Raw genomic sequence first — 23,004 nt, 5'->3', positions numbered from 1 at the left:
TAACCCTAACCCTAACTCTAACCCTAAAACAAATCGTAACCCTAACCCTAACCGTAACACAAATCTTAACCCTAACCCTCTTCCTAACACCTAACTCCTAACCCTAACCTTAATCATAACTCTAACACTAAGTGTAACCCTAACCCTAACCTTAAACCTAAGCCATAACCCTAAGCCTAACCACTCACATTAAGCTCTAACACTCATCCTAATCCTAAAACTCACTGCAAACCTAACCCTAACCCTATCCCTAACACCTAACCCCTAATCCTAACGCTAAACCTAACCCTAAAACTAACACTAAACTTAACACTAACCCTAACCCTTCACTAAGCCTAACCCTAAACCTAATTGTAACCCTAACCCTAACCGTAACCCGAAGCCTAATCTTAAACCTAACCCTAATCATAACCTTAACACTAACACTAAACCCTAACCCAAAACCTAATACTAACCCAAAGCTTAATCCTACCCTAACCCTAACCCTAACCCTAACCCTAACTCTTACCCTAACTTCGAACCCTAATGCGAACCCTAACCCTAAACCTAAACCTAACCCTAACACTAAAACTAAGCCTAAGCTCTTAACCTAACTGTAACACTAACCCTAACCATAACCCTAACAGTAACCATAATCTCTAACCCTAATCGTAACCCTAAACCTAACCCTAACCATAACATTAACCCTAACACTAAACCTAACCCTACACCTAATCCTAACTGTAACGCTAACCCCCAAAACATAACACCTCACCGTAAGCCATAACCCTAAGCCTAACCCCTAACCTTAAGCCCTAAAACTAATCCTAACCCTAACCCTAACCCTAAACCTCAAACTTAACCTAACCCTAACCATAACACAAACCCTAACCCTAACCATAAACGCTAACACTAACCATAATTTAACCCTAAACCTAAACCTAACCCTAACGCTAACCCTAACTATAACTCTATTCTTAACATCTAACCCCTAAATCTAACCCTAACCCTAACCCTAAAACTAACCCTAAATCTAATGCAGACGCTACCACAAACATTAACTCTAAACCTAACACTAATGGTAACCTCTTCAAAACCCTAAAGCTAGCCGTAACCCAAAGATTAACCCTAACCCTATCCCTCACACCTAACCCCAAAACCTAACCATAACCCTAACACTAATCCTAATCCAAATCTTAACCCTAACCATAAACCTAAGCCTAACCCTAACCCTAACCTAATTGTAACACTAACCCTTACCGTAACCGGAAGCCTAGCCTAGCATTCACCCTAACCCTAACACTAAAACTAAACCTAACTCTAAACCTACAACTACCCCTAATAATAAACCTAGCCCTAACGCTAACCCTAACAGTCACCTCTATACTTAAACCTAATGACTAAACCTAAAATTAACCCTTACGCTATCTCTAACCCTAACGCTAACACTAACCCTAAACCTAGCTTTAAACCTAACCCTAACCCTAACCGTAATGATAACTTATAAGCCTCACTCTAACCCTCACCCTAACACCAAACTCTATCACTAAACCTAAAGGTAACCTCTAACCATAACACTAAGCCTAAACCTAACCCTAAATCTAACCCTAACCTTAACACTAACACTAACCCTAACCCTAACCCTAACACTAACACTAACCCTAACCCTAAACCTAAACCTAAGCTTTAACCCTAACCCTAACCCAAACCTAACGCTAACTGCTAACACTAACCCTAACCCTAACCCTAACCTCTAACTGTAAAACTAACACTAACCCTAAACCTATCACTAGCATGTAACCCTAACCCTAAACGTAACCCTAAACCTAACCCTAACGCTAACCCTATCCCTAACATCGAACCCTAACCCTAACCTAAGCCTAACCCTAACCCTAAACCTAACCTAATCGTAAGCCTAACCCAAACCGTAACACGAAGGCTAACCGTAATCCTAACCATAACCCGAACCATAACACTAACCCTAAACCCTAACCCTCAACCTAACACTATCCCAAAACCTAACCCTAACCCTAACCCTAACACTAACCGTAAACCTATAACACCTAACCCTTAACACTAACGCTAAACCTAACTCTAAAACTAACACTAAACCTAACCCTAAAACTAACCCAACACTAACCTTATCCCTTATACCTAACCCCATACCTAACCCTAACCCGAATACTAATCCAAATCATAATCCTAACTGTAACCCAAGCCCTAGCCCTAACCCTAACCCTAACCTAATCGTAACACTAACCCTAAATATAACCCTATCCCTAAACCTAACACTAACTGTAAAGCTAAACCTAAACCTAACTCTAAACCTAACAGTAACCCTAATACTAAGCATAACCCTAATGCTAACACTAACACTAACCTCTAAACCTAACCCTAACCCTAACCGTAAATCTAAACCTATACCTAATGACTAACCCTAACCCTAACCCTTACCCTATCCCCAAACCTAACCCTAAACCTAACCGGAACCCTAACCCTAACCCTAAAACTAAATCAAACGCAAACCCTAACACTAACCCTAACCCTAACAATAACCTAATTGTAACCCTAATCCTAACCATAACCCTAATCCTAACCCTAAACATAACACTAACTCTAACCATAACCCTAACCCTCACATTAACCCTAACCCTAACCCTAATCCTAACACTAACCTCTAAACGTAAACCTATCCCTAAATGTAACCCTAAATGTAAAACTAACCACTGATGTAAGCCTAACCTTAGCATATCTCTAACCGAACCCTACACCTAACACTAACCCTGAACCTAAGCTTTAACCCTAACTGTAACCCTAAGAATAACCATAAAATCTAAGCATAACACTAACCATAACACTATCCCTAACTCTAACCATAAAGCAAAAGCTAACCTCTAACCATAACCATAACCCTAACCCTAACCTTAAACCTAACCCTAAACTCTAACTGTAACCCTAAACTTAACCATAACCGTAAACCTGAATATAAGCTTTAACCCTAAATGTAACCTTAACCCTAACCATAACCATATTCTTGAAGCCTAAACCCAACCCTAACCTAACTCTAACCCTAAACCAAATGCTAACCTCTAACCATAATGAAAACCCCAACCCTAAAACTAATTTCTACCACTAACACTAACCCTAACCCTAAACCTAAACCTAACCCTAACCCTAACCCTAAACTCTAACCCTAAACCTAACACTATCCCTAACAATAACCCTAACCCTAAACCAAACCATAAACCTAACCATAACCCTAACCCTATCGCTAACACCTAACCCCTAACCCTAACCCTAACCCAAACCCAAACTCTAAAACTAACCCTAAACCTAACACTAACAATAACCCTCTCCCTAACCCTAAACCTAATTGTAACCCTAAGCCTAACCATAACCCAAAGCCTGACCCTACCCACTCCCTAAACCTAACTCCTAACTCTAAGTGTAACCCTAACCCTAACCCTAACCCAAACCGAACCATAATCCTATACTCTAACCCTAAACCTAACCCTAACCCTAAATGAACCCTTACACTAAATCTAACCCTAAACTCTAACCGTAATTCTAAACCTAACCCTAAACTTTAACTCTAACCCAAACCAAAACCCTAACAATAAACCTAACGCTAACCTCTAACCATAACCATAACCATAACTCTAACCATAACCCTAACCCTAACACTAACCCTAACCCATAAACCTATCCCTAACACTTAACCCCTAAACCTAACCCTAACCCTAACCTTAACACTAAATCTAAAGTAAACCCTAACCATAACCCTAATGCTAACCTAATGGTAAACCTAACCCTAACCATTACCCTAGGCCTAACTCTAACCATAACCCTAACACTAACCCTCACATGAACCCTAAAACTAACCCTAACCCTAACAGTAACCCTAACCCTAAAGCTAACCACTAAACCTATTCCTAACCCTTAGCATATCCCTAACCGAACCCTACACCTCACCCTAACTCTGAACCTAAGCTTTAACCCTAACCATAACCATAATGATACCGTCTAAGCCTAACACTAACACTAACCCTAACTCTAACCCTAAACCAAAATCTAACCTCTAACACTAACCCTAAAAGTAACCCTAACATTAAACCTGAACCTAAACTCTAACCGTAACCCTAACTTTAACACTAACCATAAACCTGAACCTAAGCTTTAAGACTAACCCTAACCCTAAGCATAACCTCTAAGCCTAACCCTAACCATAACCCTAAATCTAACCCTAAAGCAAACGCTAACCTCTAACCATAACCCTAACCCTAACCCTAACCCTAACCCTAAAACTATCCCTAACCCTAACCCTATACCGACCTTAAATATAACAGTAACACTTACCCTATCACTAACAATTAACCCTGAAATTTAATCCTAACCCAAACTCTAATACTAACCCTAAACCTAACCCTAACCCTAACCCTAAAACTAATCATAACCCTAAGCCTAACCGTAACCCAAAACCTAACCCTAACCCACTCCCTAACAATTAACTCCTAGCCCTATCCTTAATCATAACCCTAACACTAAGTGTAACCCTAACACTAACCCTAACCCTAAACCAAAAGATAACCGTAAATGCTAACCCTAAACCTAAACCTAAAACTGACCCTAACACTAACCCTAAACTCTAACCATAATGCTAAACCTAACCATAACCTTTAACTCTAAACCAAATCCTAACACTAACCGTAACCCTAACCCTAAACCTAACGATAAGCTCTAACCATAACCGTAACCCTAACTCTAACCGTAACCCTAACACTAACCCTAAAACTAACCCTAATCCATAACACAATCTCTAACACCTAAACCCTAAACCAAAAATAAACCTAACCCTAACACTAAATCTAACACAAACCCTAACCCTAACCCTAACGCTAACCTGATTGTAACCCTAACCGTAATCATAACCCTAAGCCTAACCCTAACCATAAGCCTAACTCTGAGCCTAACCCTAACCCTAACCCTCACACTAACCGTATCCTTAAGCCTAATGATAACAATAACTTCTACACCTAATCCTAACCCTAATGGTAACCCTAACCATAAAACTAACCACTAAACATATTCCTAACCCTTAGCATATCTCTAACCGAACCCTACCCCTAACCCTAACCCTGAACCTAAGCTTTAACCCTCACCCTAACCCTAACCATAACAATTACCTCTAAGCCTAACACTAACCCTAACTCTAACTGTAAAACAAAAGCTAACATTTAACCATAAACCTAACCCTAATCCTAACCTTAAACCTAATCCTAAACTATAACCGTAACCCTAAACTTAACCCTAACCATAAACCTTAACTTAAGCTTTAACTATAACCCTAACCCTAACCCTAACCATTACCTCTAAGTCTAACTCAAAACCTTACCCTAACTCTAACACTATAGCAAACACTAACCTCTAACCATAACCCTAATCCTAACCCTAACACTAACCCTAACACTAAACCTATCTTCTAACCCTAACACTAACCCTAAACTTAAACCTAAACCTAACTATAACACTAAAACTAACCCTAAACATTAACCTTGACCTTAACACTATCAATAACCCTAAACCTAAACCTAAACCAAACCCTAAACCTAACACTAACCATAAGCCTATGACTAAAATCTAACACTAACCCTAACCCTAACCCTAACTCTAAAACTAACCCTAAACCTAAACCTAACTCTAAACCTAACCGTAACCCTAAACCTAATCATAAACCAAACCCTAACCGAAACCCAAAGCCTAACTTTGACTCTTTCCCTAACACCTAACCCCTAGCCCTAACTTTAATCATAACCCTAAACCGAACCATAACCCTAAACTCTAACCCTAAACCTAACTGTAAACTGAAACCTAACATTTACCTAACATTAACCCAAAACTCTAACCGTAACCCTAACCCTAACACTAACCCTAACCCTAAACCTAAAGTTTACCTCTAACCATAATCGTAACACTAACCCTAACCCATAAAACTAACCCTAACCCTAACACTAATTTTTAATCCTAACCCTAAACATAACTCTAACCATAACCCTAAACTTAATCCTAACCCTAACTTAACCATAACCTAACCATAATCCTTACCCTATCCCTAACACCTAAGCCTTAAAACTAACCTTAACACTAACCCAATATTCTAATCCTAACAATAAACCAAACCCTAACACTAATACTAACCCTAACCTCTAACACTAACCCTAACAGTAAACCTATCCTTAACCCTAAACCTAAAACTAACCCTAAATTCTAACAATAATCCTAACCCTAACCAAAACCCTAACCTAAATGTAATCCTAAACCTAAACATAACCCTAAGCCTAGCCCTAACCCTAACAATAACCCTATCCCTAACCCTAACATTAAGCATAACTTTTAACCTAAGCTTTAACCATAACCCTAAGCATGACCCTAAAATTAAAGTCTAAGCCTCATTCTTACCCTAACCCTAACCCTAATCACAAACTCTATCACTAAAACTAATACTAAACCTCTAACCATAACCCTAACCATAAACCTAACCCTAACCCTAACCCTAAGCCTAACCCCTCCCACAAAGCCCTAACACTAATCCTAACCCTAACCCTAACTGTAAACCTAACCCTAACATTTCCCTAATCCACAACCCTATCCCTAACACCTAGCACCTATCCCTAACGCTAAAACTAACACTAAAAATAACACAAAAACTAAAGCTAATCCTAACCGTACCCTAATCCTAACCCTAAACCTAATTGTAACGCTAACCCTAACTGTAACCCAAAGCTTAACCATAACCTTAACCCTAACCCTAATCCTAACACTAACACTAAATTCTAACCCTAAACCTAACACTAATGCTAACACTAACCTTAACCCTAACCCTAAACCAAAACCTAAACCTAAACCTAACTGTAAATCTAAACCTAACCCTAACCCTAACACTAACCCTAAACCTAACCCTAACCCTAACTCTAAACTCTAAACATGAACTTAACCCTAACCGTAAACCTAACCCTAAACTTATCCATTAACCTTAATCCTAACCCATAACCTATCCCTAACCCTAGCTCTAATCCTAAAACTAAACCTAAGCTTTAACCCTAACCATAACCCTAACCCTAATGAAAACTTCTAAGCCTCACGATAACCCTCACCCTAACCCCAAACTCTATCACTAAATCTAACGCTAACCTCTAACCATAACCGTAAGTCTAAACCTAAACTTAATCCTAACCATAACCCTAACACGAACCGTAAGCCAAACCCAAACACTAACCCTAACACTAAGCTTTAAACCTAACACTAACCCAAACCTAATGCTAACCACTAAACCTAAAAATAACCCTAACCCTAACCCTAAACTCTAACCGTAACACTAATCCTAACCCTAAACATATCACTAACATGTAACCCTAACCCTAAACATAACCCTAACCCTAACCCTAACCTGAACGTAACTCTAAACCTAACCGTAACCCGAAGCCTAACCATAACCCTAAACCTCACCCTAACACTATTCCTAAACCTAATCTTAACCCTAAACCTAACGCTAACCTCTAACCATAACCGTAACCCTAACTCTAACCATGACCCTAACCATAACCTTATCCCTAATACTACCCCTAACCCATAACCCTTTCCCTAACAAATAACCGCTAACCTAACCCTAACCCTAACCTTAACCCTAACCCTAACCCTAAATCTAATGCAAACCCTAAACCTAACCCTAACCCTAACTCTAACGCTCACCTAATGGTAACACTAACACTAACAATAAACCTAGGCCTAACCCTAAACATAACCCCAACCCTAACACTAACACTAACACTAAACTCTAAACCTAACCCTAACCTTAATCGTAATCCTAACCACTAAAACTAACCAGTAACACTAATCCTAACCCTTAGTATATCCCTAACCGAACCCTACACCTAACCATAACCCTGAACCTAAGCTTTGACCCTAACTGTAACCCTAACAATAACCCTAACCTCTAAGCCTAACACTAAGCATAACAGTAACCCTAACTCTAACCCTAAAGCAAAAGCTAACCTTTAACCATAACCCTAGCACTAACCCTAACATTAATTCTAACTGTAAAGTCTAACCATTACCCTATCTTTAACCCTAACCGTAAACCTGAACTTAATCTTTAACCCTAACAATAACCGTAACCCTAACCCTAATCCTAACCCTAACCATAACTTCTAAGCCTAACCCTAACCCTAACCCTAATTCTAACACTAAACCAAATGCTAACATCTAACCATAACCCTAACCCTAAACCTAACCCTAAAACTAACACTAATACTAACTTCTAACCCTAACCCTAACCCTAAACCTAAACCTAAATAGTAACCCTAACCCTAACCCTAAACCAAAATATAAACCTAACCCTAACCCTGTCATTAACACCTAAACCCTAATCTTAAACCTAAACCTAAACCTAAATCTAAAATTGACCCTAAAAATAAACCTAACACTAACCCTAAGCCTAACCCTAAACCTAATTGTAACACTAACACAAACTGTAAACCGAAGCCAAACCTTTACACACTCCCTAACACCTAACCCCTAACTATAACCCTAACGCTAACACTCACACTAAAAGTAACCATATCCCTAACCCTAACTTGTAATTCTAACCACAACCCTAACCATAACCATAAACCTAGGCCAGACCTAACACTACTCCCTTACCCTAAACCTAACCCTAACCCTTAAACTAACCCTAAGCCTGACTGTAATACCTCACCTAACACTAACCCTAACCCTGTCATAACCCTAGCCCTAACTCTAACCCTAACCCTAATATAACCCTAACCCAAACCCATACATCTAACCCTAACCCTAACCCTAACCCTAACCCTAACCCTAACGCTAACCCTAAGCCTAATCCTAACCCTAACACTAACCCTAACTGCTAACTCTAAACCTAACCCTAACCCTAAATCGATCCATAACCCTAACCCTAACATTAAACCTAACTTCTAACCCTAACCTTCACCCTAAACCTCAACCTAACCCTAACACTAACCCTAATCCTAACCCTAACACTAACCCTAAACCTAACGCTAACCTCTACCCATAACCATAACACTAACCCTAACCCATAAAAATAAACGTAAACCCTAACACTAAATTCTAATCCTAAACCAATCCATAACCCAAAACATAACCCTAAACCTAACCATAACCCTAACTTAACCATAACCTAACCATAACCCTAACCCTATCCCTAACACCTAACCCCTAAAACTAACCCTAACCCTAACTCAAAATTCTAATCCTAACCCTAAACCCAACCCTAACCCTAATACTAACCCTAACCTCTAACACTAAACCTAACAGTAAACCTATCCCTAAAGCTAACGCTAAACCTAACACTAACCCTAAATTCTAACGCTAACCCTAACCCACACCCTAACCTAAATGTAATCCTAACCCTAAACATAACCCTAAGCCTAGCCCTAAACCTAACACTAACCCTATCCCTAACACTAAAGCTTACCCTAACCATAAACCTAAGCTTTAACCCTAACCCTAAACATGACCCTAAAAATAAAATCTAAGCCTCATCCTAACCCTAACCCCTAACTCTAACCAGAAACTCTATCACTCAACCTAACACTAACCTCTAACCATAACACTAACCCTAACCCTAAACCTAAGCCTAACCCCACCCATTATGCCCTAACACTAATCATAACCCTAAACCTAACTGTCAACCTAACCCTAACCCTACCCTAATCTGCAACCTTATCCCTAACACCTAACCCCTAACCCTAACACTAAACCTAAACCTAAAACTAATACAAAACCTAACGCTAATCCTAACGCTACCCTAAGCCTAACCCTAAACCTAATTGTAACGCTAACCCTAACCATAACCCAAAGCCTAACCTTAACCCAAACCCTAACCCTTATCCTAACACTAACACTAAATCCTAACCCTAAACCTAACACTAATGCTAACACTAACCCTAACCCTAAACCTATCACTAACATGTAACCCTAAGCCTAAACCTAACCCTAAACCTAACCCTAACCCTAAACTAAATGTAACTCTAAACCTAACCGTAACCCAAAGAATAACCGTAACACTAACCCTCACCCTAACACTATCAGTAACCCTAACCCTAAACCTAAACCTAACACTAACCTCTAACCATAACCATAACCTTAACTCTAACCGTAATCCTAACCCTAAAGCTAACTCTGATACTAACCCTAACCCATAATCCTATCCCTAACAACTAACCCCTAACCCTAACCCTAACATTAACCCTAACGCTAACTCTAAATCTAATGCAAACTCTAAGCCTAACCCTAACCCTAACCGTAACCCTAATGTTCACCTAATGGTAACACTAACACTAACAATAACCCTAAGCCTAACCCTAACCATAACCCTAACTCTAACCCTAACCCTCACACTAACACTAACACTAATCCTAACACTAAACTCTAAACCTAACCCTAACCCTAACCATAAACCTAACCCTAAAACTAACCAGTAACAGTAATCCTAATCCTTCGCATAACCCTAGCATCCTTAGCATAACTAACACTAATCCTCAACCTAAAGTTTAACACTAACCATAACCCTAACCATAACCATAACCTCTAAGCCTAACACTAAGCCTAACAGTAATCCTAACTCTAACCCTAAACCAAAACCTAACCTCTAACCATAACCCTAACACTAACCCTAATCTTAATCCTAACCATAAAGTCTAATCATAACCCTAACCTTAACCCTAAGCATAAACCCGAACTTAAGCTTTAACCCTAACCCTAACACTAACCCTAATCCTAACCCTAACTATAACCTCTAAGCCTAAACCTAACCCTAACCCTAACTCAAACACTAAACCAAACGCTAATCTCTAACCATAAACCTAACCCTAAACCTAACCCTAACACTAACACTAAAACTAACTTCTAACACTAACACTAACACTAATCCTAAACCTAAATATAAATCTAACCTTAACCCTAAACCTAAACCGAACAATAAACCTAACCCTAACCCTATCGCTAACACTTAAACCCTAACCCTAAACCTAACCCTAAATCTAACCCTAAACCAAATGCTAACCCTAACCATAACGCTAACCCTAACCATAACCTTAACACTAAACCAATCTTCTAACCCTAACCCTAACACTGACACTAACCTTGAACCTAAAGCTAAATCTAACTCTAACCCTAACCCTAAACCCTAACCTTAACCCCAACACAATCCCTAACCCTAACTGTAAACAGAACCCTAAACCTAACCCTAAAGCTAACCCTATTGTTAACACCTATACCCTACCCTAACCTAACCCTAACTATAAAACTAACCCTAAACCTAACCCTAACCCTAACTCTAACCCTAACCATAATCGTAACCCTAACTCAAACCCTAAACCTAATCGTAACCCTATCCCTAACTGAAAAACAAAGCCTAACCCTAACCCTCACCTTAACACCTAACAGCTAAGCCTAACCTTAATCTTAGCCCTAACATCAAGCGTAACCCTAACCCTAACACTAACACTAACCCTAACATTAAACCGAATTATAACACTAAAATTTAACCATAAACCTAACCATACACTAAACCTAACGTTTATCCAAATAATAACCCTAAACTCTAAATGTAACATCAAACCTAAATATAACCTTTAACTCTAACCCAAACCCTAATCCTAACCCTAAGACTAACCTCTAACCATAACCATAACCCTAAGTCTAACTGTAACCCTAACCCTAACGCTAACCCTAACACTAACCCATAAACCTGTCCCTAACACCTAACCCCTAAACCTACCCTTAACCCTAACGTAACCCTAACCCTGACCCTATGGCTAAACTAAATGTAACCCTAACACTAACCATAAACCTAAGTCTAACCTTAACCATAACCCTAACCCTAACCCGAACCCTAACCCTAACCCTAACCCAAAGCCTGATTGTAATATCTAACCCTAACCCTAACCCAGTCGCTAACACCTAACCCCTAACCCACACCCTAACCCTAGCTCTAGATTTAACCCTAAACCTAAACATAACCTTAACCCTAACCATAAGCCTAAGCCTAAACCTAATGGTAACCCTAAACCTAACCATAACCCGAAGCCTAACCCTAACGCTTTCCCTAACATCTAACCCCTAAAATAACCCTAAACCTAGCCCTAACCCTAAACATAACACTAACACTAACCCTAATCCTAACCCTAACGCTAAACCTCAACCTAAACCTAAACATAACAATAACCTTAAGTCTAACCCTAAACCTAAATGCTACCCCTAACCAATCCATATCCCTAACCCTAACCTTAACCCTAAACCTAACATGATCCCTAACCCTAACCCCAAATTCTAACACTGAACCTAACACTAACCTCTAACAATAACCCTAACCCTAATCCTAACCCTAACACTAACCCTAACCCTAAAGCCTAACCCTAACCCTAACACTATCCATAAACCTAAACCTAACCGTAAACCTAACCCTAAACCGAACCATAATCCTAACCCTAACCCTAACCCTAACCATAACCATAAAGGTAATCTTACCTCGAACACTTAACCTCTAACCCTAACGCAACCTCTAACCCTAAAACTAACCGTAAAGCTAACCCTAACCTTAACTATAAACCTAACAATAATCCTATCCCTAACAATTAACCCCTAACCCCAAACCTAAACGTAAACCTAAACCTAAAACTAACCGTAAACCTAAACCAAAACCTAACCCTAACCCTAACCCTAACTCTAAACCTCATTGTAACCGTAACACTAACCGTAACCCGAAGCCTAACCCTAATTCTCTCCCTAACACCTAACCCCTAACACTAACCCTAACACTAATCCCAACCCTAACTGTAACCATAACCTTAACCTTACCCCTAACACAAACTTTTAATCCTAAAATTAACACTAACCCTAAACCTAACACTAACCCTAAACTTTAAACCTAAACCTAACCCTAACACTCACACTAACTCTCAAGCTAGTACTAACCCTAAACTCTAACGCTAACACTAACCCTAACCCCAACACTAACCTTTAACTCTAACCCTAAAACTAAATCTAACCGTAAACCTAACGCTAACCTCTAACAATAACCCTAATGCTAACACGACCCCTAACACTAACCCTAACCCTAAACTCTAACCGTAACCAAAACACTAACACTACCCCTAACCCTAAATCTAAACTCTAACCCTAACCATAACACTAATCCTAAACCTAATCGTAACCCTAACCCTAACAGTAACACGAAGCCTAACCCTAACACTCTCCCTAACCCCTAACCCTTAACCCTAACCCTAAACCTATCCCAACCCTAACCCTAACCATAACCGTAATCCTAAACATAACCCTAACCCTAAATTCTAATCCTAATCCTAACCCTAACACTAATCCTAACCCTAACCCTAATTCTAACCCTAAACTCTAAGCCAAAACCTAACACTAACCATAACACTAAACCTAACCCTAACCCTAAATATAACTAACCCTAAACCTAACATTAATCACAAACCCAAATCGGAAGACTACCCCTTTAACAAACCCTAAACCTGACAGTAATACCTAACCCTAAACCTAACAGCACCATAACCCTAACCTAAAGCTAACCCTAACACTAACTCTAACCCTAACCAAAACACTAATGCTACCCCATCCCTAATTCTAAACTCTAACATTAACGCTAACACTAACCCTAAACCTAATTGTAACCTAAACCCTAACCGTAACATGAGACTAACCCTAACACTCTCCCTAACACCTAACCCATAACCCTAAACCTAAACCTAAACATAAACCTAACCCTAACCTTAACCTTAACTCTAACCCTAGCACTCACCCTAAAATATAACCGTAATACTAACTCTAACCCTAAACCTAACCCTACCCCTAAAACTAACCCTAACCCATACTTCTAACCCTAACCCTGACCCTAACCCTAACGCTAACCTTAAGCCTAACCCTAACCCTAACCTCTAATACTAACCCTAACCCTAAACCTCAACCTAACCCTAACCCTAACCATAACCCTAACACTAACCACAACAGTAACCCAAAGCCTAACCGTGACCCTAAACCTAACCCTAACCCTAATTCTTGCCTTAAACTTAACACTAACCCTAAACATAAACATAACTCTGAACCTAATGCAAACCCTAACACTAACACTAACCCTAAACATAACCTAACAATAACCTCTAAACCTAACCCTAACACTAAGCGGGATGCTAAACCTAAACCAAAGCTTTAATCCTCACCCTAACAGTAACACTAACCATAACCTCTAAGCCTAACCCTAACACTAACCCTAACCCTCAACTGTAACCCTAACACTAACACTAACCCTAACCCTAACCCTAAAAGGAACCTAACACTAAACCTAACATTAATCCCTACCCCTAATCCTAAACCAACCCGTTAAACTAACACTAACACTGAAAGTAATACGTAACCCGAAACCTAACCCGAAACCTACCAAAACCCTAAACCTAACCCTAACCCTAAACCATACCTCTAACACTAACTCAAACCCTAAACCTAACCCTAAACATGACCCCAACAATAACCTATAAACCTAACTCTAACACTAACCGTGATGCTAAACCTAAACTTAAGCTTTAATCCTCACCCTAACAGTAACACTAACCATAACCTCTAAGCCTAACCCTAACACTAACCCTAACCCTCAACTGTAACCCTAACACTAACACTAACACTAACCCTAACCCTAGACAGAAACCTAACACTAAACCTAACATTAATCCCTACCCCTAATCCTAACCCTACCCATTAAACTAACACTAACACTGAAAGTAATACGTAACCCTAACCCTAACCCGAAACCTACCAAAACCCCAAACCTAACCCTAACCCATACCTCTAAAACTAACCCTAACCCTAACACAAAACCTAAACCTAACCCTAACCCTAACCGTAACCCTAACCCTAACCGTTACCCTAAGCCTAACCATAACCCTAACCTGTACCTCTAACCGTACACCTAACCCTAATTCTAACCTTAATCCTAAACCTAACTCTAAAACAAACACTAACCTATAACCCTAACACTAACCTTAACCCTAAACTAACACTAACACTAAACAAAACTCCTAACCCTAACCTTAATCCTAACCTTTAGCTCTCACCCTAACACTATCCCTAAACCTAACCCTATCCCTAAACCTAACACTAACACTAACATTATCCCTAACACCTAACCCCTAACCCTAATTCTAACCCTATCTCTAAAAGTAACCCTAAATCTAACATTAACCCTAAGCCTAAACGTAATTGTAATCCTAACATTAACTCTAACCCTAACCCTCTTCCTAACACCTAACCTCTAACCCTCACCCTAATCATAATCCTACCCCCTGAAGCATAACAATAACCCTAACACTAAACCTAAACCTAAAATAACCAACACCCTAAACTCTAAACCTAAACCTAACCCTAACCCTAACGTTAACCCTAACACTAACCATAAAACATAACTCCAAACGTAACACTATTCCTAACACTAACCCTAACTGTAAAACTAAACCTAACCCTATCCCTAACACCTAACCCCTAACCCTAATGATAAACCTAATCCTAAAACTAACACTAAAATTAACCATAAAACTAACCCTAACCCTAAAGCTTACCATAAAGCTAATTGTAAACCTAAACCTAACCGTAATCTGAAGTCTAAACTTAAGCCACTCCCTAACCACTAACCCATAACCCTAACACTAACACTAACCCTAACCCTAACCGTAACCATAATTCTAACCCTACCACTAACCCTAACTTCTAATCAAACCCTAACACTAAAACTAACCATAACCCTAACCCTAAACCTAACATTAATCCCTTACCCTAACTCTAACTCTACCCATTAAAATATCCCGAAGCCTGACTGTAAAACTTAACCTGAACGCTAACTCTAACCCTGTCACTAACATCTAACACCTAACCCTAACCCTAACACGAGCTCTTAATCTGACCTTAACCCTAAACCTAACCCTGACAATAAGCCTAAGCTTAAACCTAATAGTAACCCTAAACCTAACCGTAACCCGAAGCCTAACCCTAACAGTTTCACTAACAACTAACCCCTAACACTAACCCTAAACCAAGCCCTAACCCTAACCCTAACCCTAACCAGAGCCCTAAACCTCAACCTAACCCTAAAGCTAACATTCCTACCCCTAACAATAACCCTAAATGCTAACCCTAACCCTAACCCTATCCCTAATCCTAACCTAAACCGAAACCTAACACTATCCCTAACCCTAAACCTAACCATAAACCTAACACTAACACTAAAACTAACCCTAAAACTAATGCTAACACTATCCATTACACATAACCCCCAACACTAACCCTAACACTAAACTTATTGTAACCTTAACCCAAACCATAAGCCGAAGCCTAAGCATAAGCCTATCCCAAACCCTAAGACTAACCCTAACACTAACCCTAAACCTAACTCTAAATGTAAGTTTTAACCCTAACCCTAAACATAACCATAACCTCTAAGCCTAACCCCTAACCCTAAACCTCACACTAAACTTAAACATAACCCTAACCTAAACCCTAACACTAACCCTAATACTATCCCTAACCCTAACCCTAACCCTAACCCTAACCCTAACCCTAACACTTACCTTAACAATTACTCTAACCCTAACACTAATACTGTAACTAACACCTAACCCCTAACCCTAACCCTACGCCTAACCATAAAACTAACCCGAACCCTAACCGTAAACACAAACTCTAACCCAAACCTAAGGCTAAACTCTAACCACAACCCTAACCCTAAACTTAACCCTAAATAAACATTAAACCTAACCATAAACTCTAACCGTAACACGAACCCTAACCCTAATCATAGCCTTAGCCGTAACATCTAAACTTAACCCTAACTCTAACTCTAAACCTAACCCTAACCCTAACCATAAACCAACTTCTAACCCTGACACTAACCCTAACCCTAAACTCTAACACTAACCCTAACCCTAAACCTAACCCTAAACCTAATCCTAACCCTAATGCTAACCGTAACCTGAAGCTTAATCTTAACCCTCTCCTTAACAACTAACCCCTATCCCTAACCCTAAAACTAACCCTAACCCTAACCCTAACATCTAATCGTAACCCTAACACTAACCCTAACTCTAATGCTACCCATACCCATAACACTAAACCTAACATTAATCCCTAGCCTTAACCCTAATCCTACCCCTTAAAAAAACCTAAACCTGAATGTAATCCCTAACCTAACACTAACCCTAAACATAGCATAACCCTAAACCTAACCCTAAGCCTAACCCTTACCATAAACTTAACCCATAACTCTAACCCTAACACTAAGACTAACCATAACCCTAACCCTAACCCTAACCCTATCCCTAAGCATGAACCCTAAGCCTAACCCTAACCCTAACCCTAAACCCAAACTCTAACACTAAAACTAACGCTAACCTCTAACAATAAACATAAACCTAATCCTAACCCTAACCCTAAACCTAACCCTAAACCCTAACCCTAACCCTAACACTATCTGTAGCACTAAACCTAACCATAAACCTAACCCTAACCCTAACCATAAACCTAATACTACCCCTAACACTTAACCTCTAACCTAACCCTAACTCTAACCCTAAACCTAACCCTAAACCTAACCCTAATCCTAACTCTAACCTAACCCTAATCTTATCCCTAACACTTAGACCCTAACCCTAACACTAAACCTAAACATAAAACTAAATGTAAACCTAAACGTAACCCTAACCCTAACCCTAAAACTAATCCTAACCATAACACTAATGGAAACCATTAGCCTAACGCTAACCCTCTCCCTTACACCTAACCCCTAACACTGACCCTAGAACTAACCCTAACCCTAACCATAACCATAACCCTAAACCTACCCTTAACACTAACTTCTATTCCTAACATTAACCCTAACCCTAAACCTAACACTAACCCTAAACTTTTACCCTAAACATTACCCTAACACTCACCCTAAGCCTCAACCTAGCACTAAACAAAAACTCTAATGCTAACACTAATCCTAACCCTAACACTAACATTTAACTCTAAAACTAAACTTAGCTCTAACATAAACCTAATGCTAACCTCTAACCATAACCCTAAAGCTAACACTACACCTAATCCTAATCCTAACCCTAAATTCTAACCGTAACCAAAACCCTAACGCTACCCCTAACCCTAATTCTAAACTCTAACTCTAACCCTAACACTAACCCTAAACCTAATTGTAACCCTAACCCTAATGTTAACACAAGCCTAACCCTAACACTCTCCCTAACACCAAATCCCTAACACTAACACCTACCCTAAAACTCTCTCTAACACCTAACACCTAACCCTAACCCTAAACCTAAACCTAACCCTAACCCTAACCGTAACCCTAAACCTAACCTTAACCCTAAACCTAACACTAACCTCTAGCCATAACACTAGCCCTATCAATAACACTAAAACTAACACTAAACCAAACTTCTAACCCTAACCTTAATCCTAACCTTTAACTCTAACTGTAAAACTATCCCTAATTCTAACCCTAACCCTAAACCTAACACTAACCCTAACACCATCCTTAACACCTAACCCCTAACCCTAACCCTAACATTAACACTAACACTAAAACTAACCATAAATCTAACGCTAACCCTAAGCCTAAACCTAATCATAACCCTAACCCTAAACCTAAACCAAAGCCTAACCCTAATACTCTTCCTAACACCTAACCTCTAATCCTCACCCTAATCATAACCCTAACCCTAACCCTCACCCTAACCCTAACACTAAGCATAACCCTAACCTAACCATATCCCTAAACTCTAACCCTAAACCTAACCCTAACCCTAACCTTAACCCTAACACTAACCCTAAAACCTAACTCTAAACCTAACAATATCCCTAACCCTAACGCTAACCGTAAACCTAAACCTATCCCTAACACCTAAGCCCTAACGCTAACGCTATACCTAACCCCAAAACTAACACTAAAAATAACCCAAACATTAACCCTAACCCTAAGCCCTACCCTAAATCTAATCGTAACACTAACCCTAACCGTAATCTGAAGCCTAACCTTTAGCCTCATGCTAACACCTAACCCCTAACCATAACCCTAACACTAAACCTAACAATAACCGTAACCATAATCCTAACCCTACCACTAACCCTAAGTTCTAACCCTAACCCTAACCCTAAACCTAACCATAACCCTAACCCAAAACCTCACATTAATCCGTTACCCTAACCCTAACTCTACCCCTTAAACTAACCCGAAGCCTGACTGTTATACCTAACACGAACCCTACCCCTAACCCTGTGGCTAACACCTAACCCCTAACCCTAACCCTAACCCTACCTCTAAATCTAACCCTAATCATAAACCTAATCCTAACCCTAACCACAACCCTAAGCCTAAACCTAAAAGTAACCCAAATCTTAACAGTAACTGGAAGTCTAATTCTAACCCTCTCCCTAACACCTAACCCCTAAATCTAACCCTAAACCTAGCCCTAACCCTAACCTTAAACATAACTCTAAAACTAACCCTACCCCAACCATAAATTGTAATCTTAAACCTCACGCTAACCCTAACCTTAACCCTAGCCCTAATCCTAAATCTAATCCTAACCCTAAACTCTAACCCTAAACCTAACCCTAACACTAACCCTAAAACTTACCCTAACCCAAAAATCTAACCCTAAACCTAACAAGAACCCTAACTTAAACCTAAACTTAAACCTAATCCTAAACCTAAAAATCATCCCTAACAAAACCATAACACTACGCGTTAAACTAACCCTAACACTGACCATAATACGTAACCCTAACCCTAACCCTAAAGCTACCATAATACTAATCCTAAGCCTAACCCTACCCCTAAAGATACCCCTAACACATACCTCTAACCCTAACCCTAAACCTAAACATAACTGTAAACATAACCATAACCTTAAACTTAACCCTAACCCTAACCAATGCATTCTAACCCTAAACCTAACCCTAACCCTAAACATAACCTTAATTCTAACCATAACATTAACCCTAACCCTAACCCTAAAGCTAACACTAACCTCTACACATAAGCCTAAACTTAACCCTAAACCTGAAACCAACAAGTCTAACCGTAACACTATTCCTAATCCTAACCCTAATCCTAACCCTAAACTAACCCTAATACTAACCCTAACCCTAAACCTAATTTTAAACATAACCCTATTATAAATTTAACACTAATTCTTAACCTAACCCTAACACTAACCTCTAAACCTAAGCTTTAACCCTAACCCTAACACTAACCCTAACCATAAATTCTAAGCCTAAACCTAACCATAACGCTAACCCCAAACTCTAACACTGAACCTAACACTAACCTCTACACATAAGCCTAAACCTAACCCTAAACCTAAAACCAACACTAAACCTAGCACTAAACTCTAACACTATATGTAAAAATAAACCTAACTGTAAACCTAAAACTAACCCTAACCCTAACCCTAACCATATTCCTAAAACCTAACCACTAACCCTAAGCCTAAACCTAACCATAAAGCTAACTGAAACCTAATTCTGACCTTAATATTCACACTAACCATAACCCTAAACCTAAACCTAATTGTAGCACTAAAAATAACAGAAAGCCGAAGCCTAAACGTAACTCTCTCCCTAACACCTAACCCTCAACCCTAACCCTAAACTAACCCTAACCATAACCCTAACCCTAATTGTAACCCTAACTTTCTCCCTAACACCTAACCCCTAACCCTAACCATAACACTAACACTAACCCTAACCCTAAATCTAACCGTAATCATAATCCTAACCCTACCCCTAAACCTAACTTCTAATCCTATCCCTAACCATAACACTAAACTCTAACCCTAACCCTAACCCTAAACCTAAAGCTTACCTCTAAACATAACCCTAAGCCTAACCCTAACCCTAACCTGAACTCTACCACTTAAACTAACACTAACACTGAAAGTAATATGTAGCCCTAACCCTAACCCTAAACCTACCATAATCCTAACCCTATGTCTAACCCTACCGCTAAAAGTAACCCTAACCCATAGCTCTTACCATAACACTAACCCTAATCCTAAACCAAACATTAACCTTAACCTCTAATCCTAACCCTAACACTAACACTAACCTATCCCTAAACCTAACCCTAAACCCAACACTAAACCTAACTTCTGACCCTAACACTAACCCTAACCCTAAACCTCAAACTAAACCTCAACCTAACCATAACACTAACATTAACCCTAACCATAACCTAAAGCCTAACCGTAACCCTATCCATAACCCTAATACTAACACTAAGCCTAAACCTACCCCTAAACCTAACACTAACCCACACCTCTAACCCTAACCCTAACCCTAACCCTAACCCTAAGCCTAATCCTAACCATAATATCTAACCCTAATCCTAACCCTAACACTAACCTATCCTAAACCCTAACCCAAAAACTAACACTAAACCTAATTTAACCGTAAACCTAACCCTAACCCTAAGCCTAAATCTAAACCTAACTCTAACCTAACCCTAACCATAAACCTAACCCTAACCCATATCTCTAAGCCTAACCCTAACCCTAACCCTAACACTAGCCCTAAACTTAATCTAACCTTAACCTTAACACTAACCCTAACCCTAACTACAATTTTATCCCTAACAACGAACACCTAAACTAAAACTAATACTAAATTAACTAACTAACTAAACTAACCCTAATACTAAAACTAAACATAAATCTAATGCAAACGTTAACACTAACCCTAACAATAACCCTAACCTAATCATAACACTAACACTAAACCTAACCCTAACCCTAACCCTAACCCTAACCCTAATCCAAGCCCTAACAATAACCCTAATCCTAAACATAACCCTAACCCTAACACAAAACTAACAATAACTCTAAACTCTAACCCTAACCCTAACCCTGACCATAAACCTAACCCTAAACCTAACATTATTCCCGAACCCTAACCATAACCCGAAGCATTCAACTAATGCTAAAACTGACCGTAATACGTAACCCTAACCCTAACCCTAAACCTACCATAATACTAAACCTAACCCGAACCATACCCCTAAACCTAACCCTAACCCATACCTCTAAAACTAACCCTCACCCTAATCGTAAACCTCACACTAACCCTAACCCTAACCTTAACCCTAACCCTAACCCTAACACATACCTCTAACCCTAAACCTAATGCTAACCCTAAACTTAAACCTAACCCTAATCCTTAAACTAACACCTAACCCCTAACACTAACCCTAACACTAATCCTAACACTAACACTAACCCTAACCCCAACCCTAAAACTAAACCTAAATTTTAACCCTACATAACACTAACCTTAACCATAACCTCTAAGCCTAAACCTAACCCTAAAAATAAACACAAACTCTAACCCTAAACCTAAACTCTATCCGTTACACTAACCTAACCCTAACCCTAACCCTAACAGTAACCCTAACCCTAACCCTAATATCTAAACCTAAACCGAACTCTAACTCTAACCCTCACCCTAACCCTAAACCTAACACGATTCCTAACTCTAACCATAACTGTAAACATAACCATTACCCTAAACCTAACCCTAACCCTATTACTAACACCAAACCCCAAACCTAATGATAAACCTAACCCTAAAACTAACACTAAACCTAACATTAACCCTAACCCTAAGCCTAACCCTAAACCTAATCGTAACCATAATGCTAACCATAATCTGAAGCATAATCTTAATCCTCTCGCTAACACCTAACCCCTAACCCTAAGCCTAAACTACCTCAAACCCTAACTGTAACCATAAACCTAATCCTACCCCTAACACTAACTTCTAATAGAAAACCTAACCCTAAGCCGAACCCAAACCCTAACCCTGAACATAACCATAACCATAATCCTAAATCTAACATTAATCCCTAACCCTAATCCTACACCTTAAACTAAC

Source organism: Cavia porcellus, unplaced genomic scaffold (genome assembly GCF_034190915.1).
Source record: "Cavia porcellus strain 051 isolate PalLab524CR breed Dunkin Hartley unplaced genomic scaffold, mCavPor4.1 scaffold_18, whole genome shotgun sequence".
In the NCBI taxonomy this organism is placed as follows: Eukaryota; Metazoa; Chordata; class Mammalia; order Rodentia; family Caviidae; genus Cavia; species Cavia porcellus.
Note: the sequence above shows the minus strand (reverse complement) of the source record.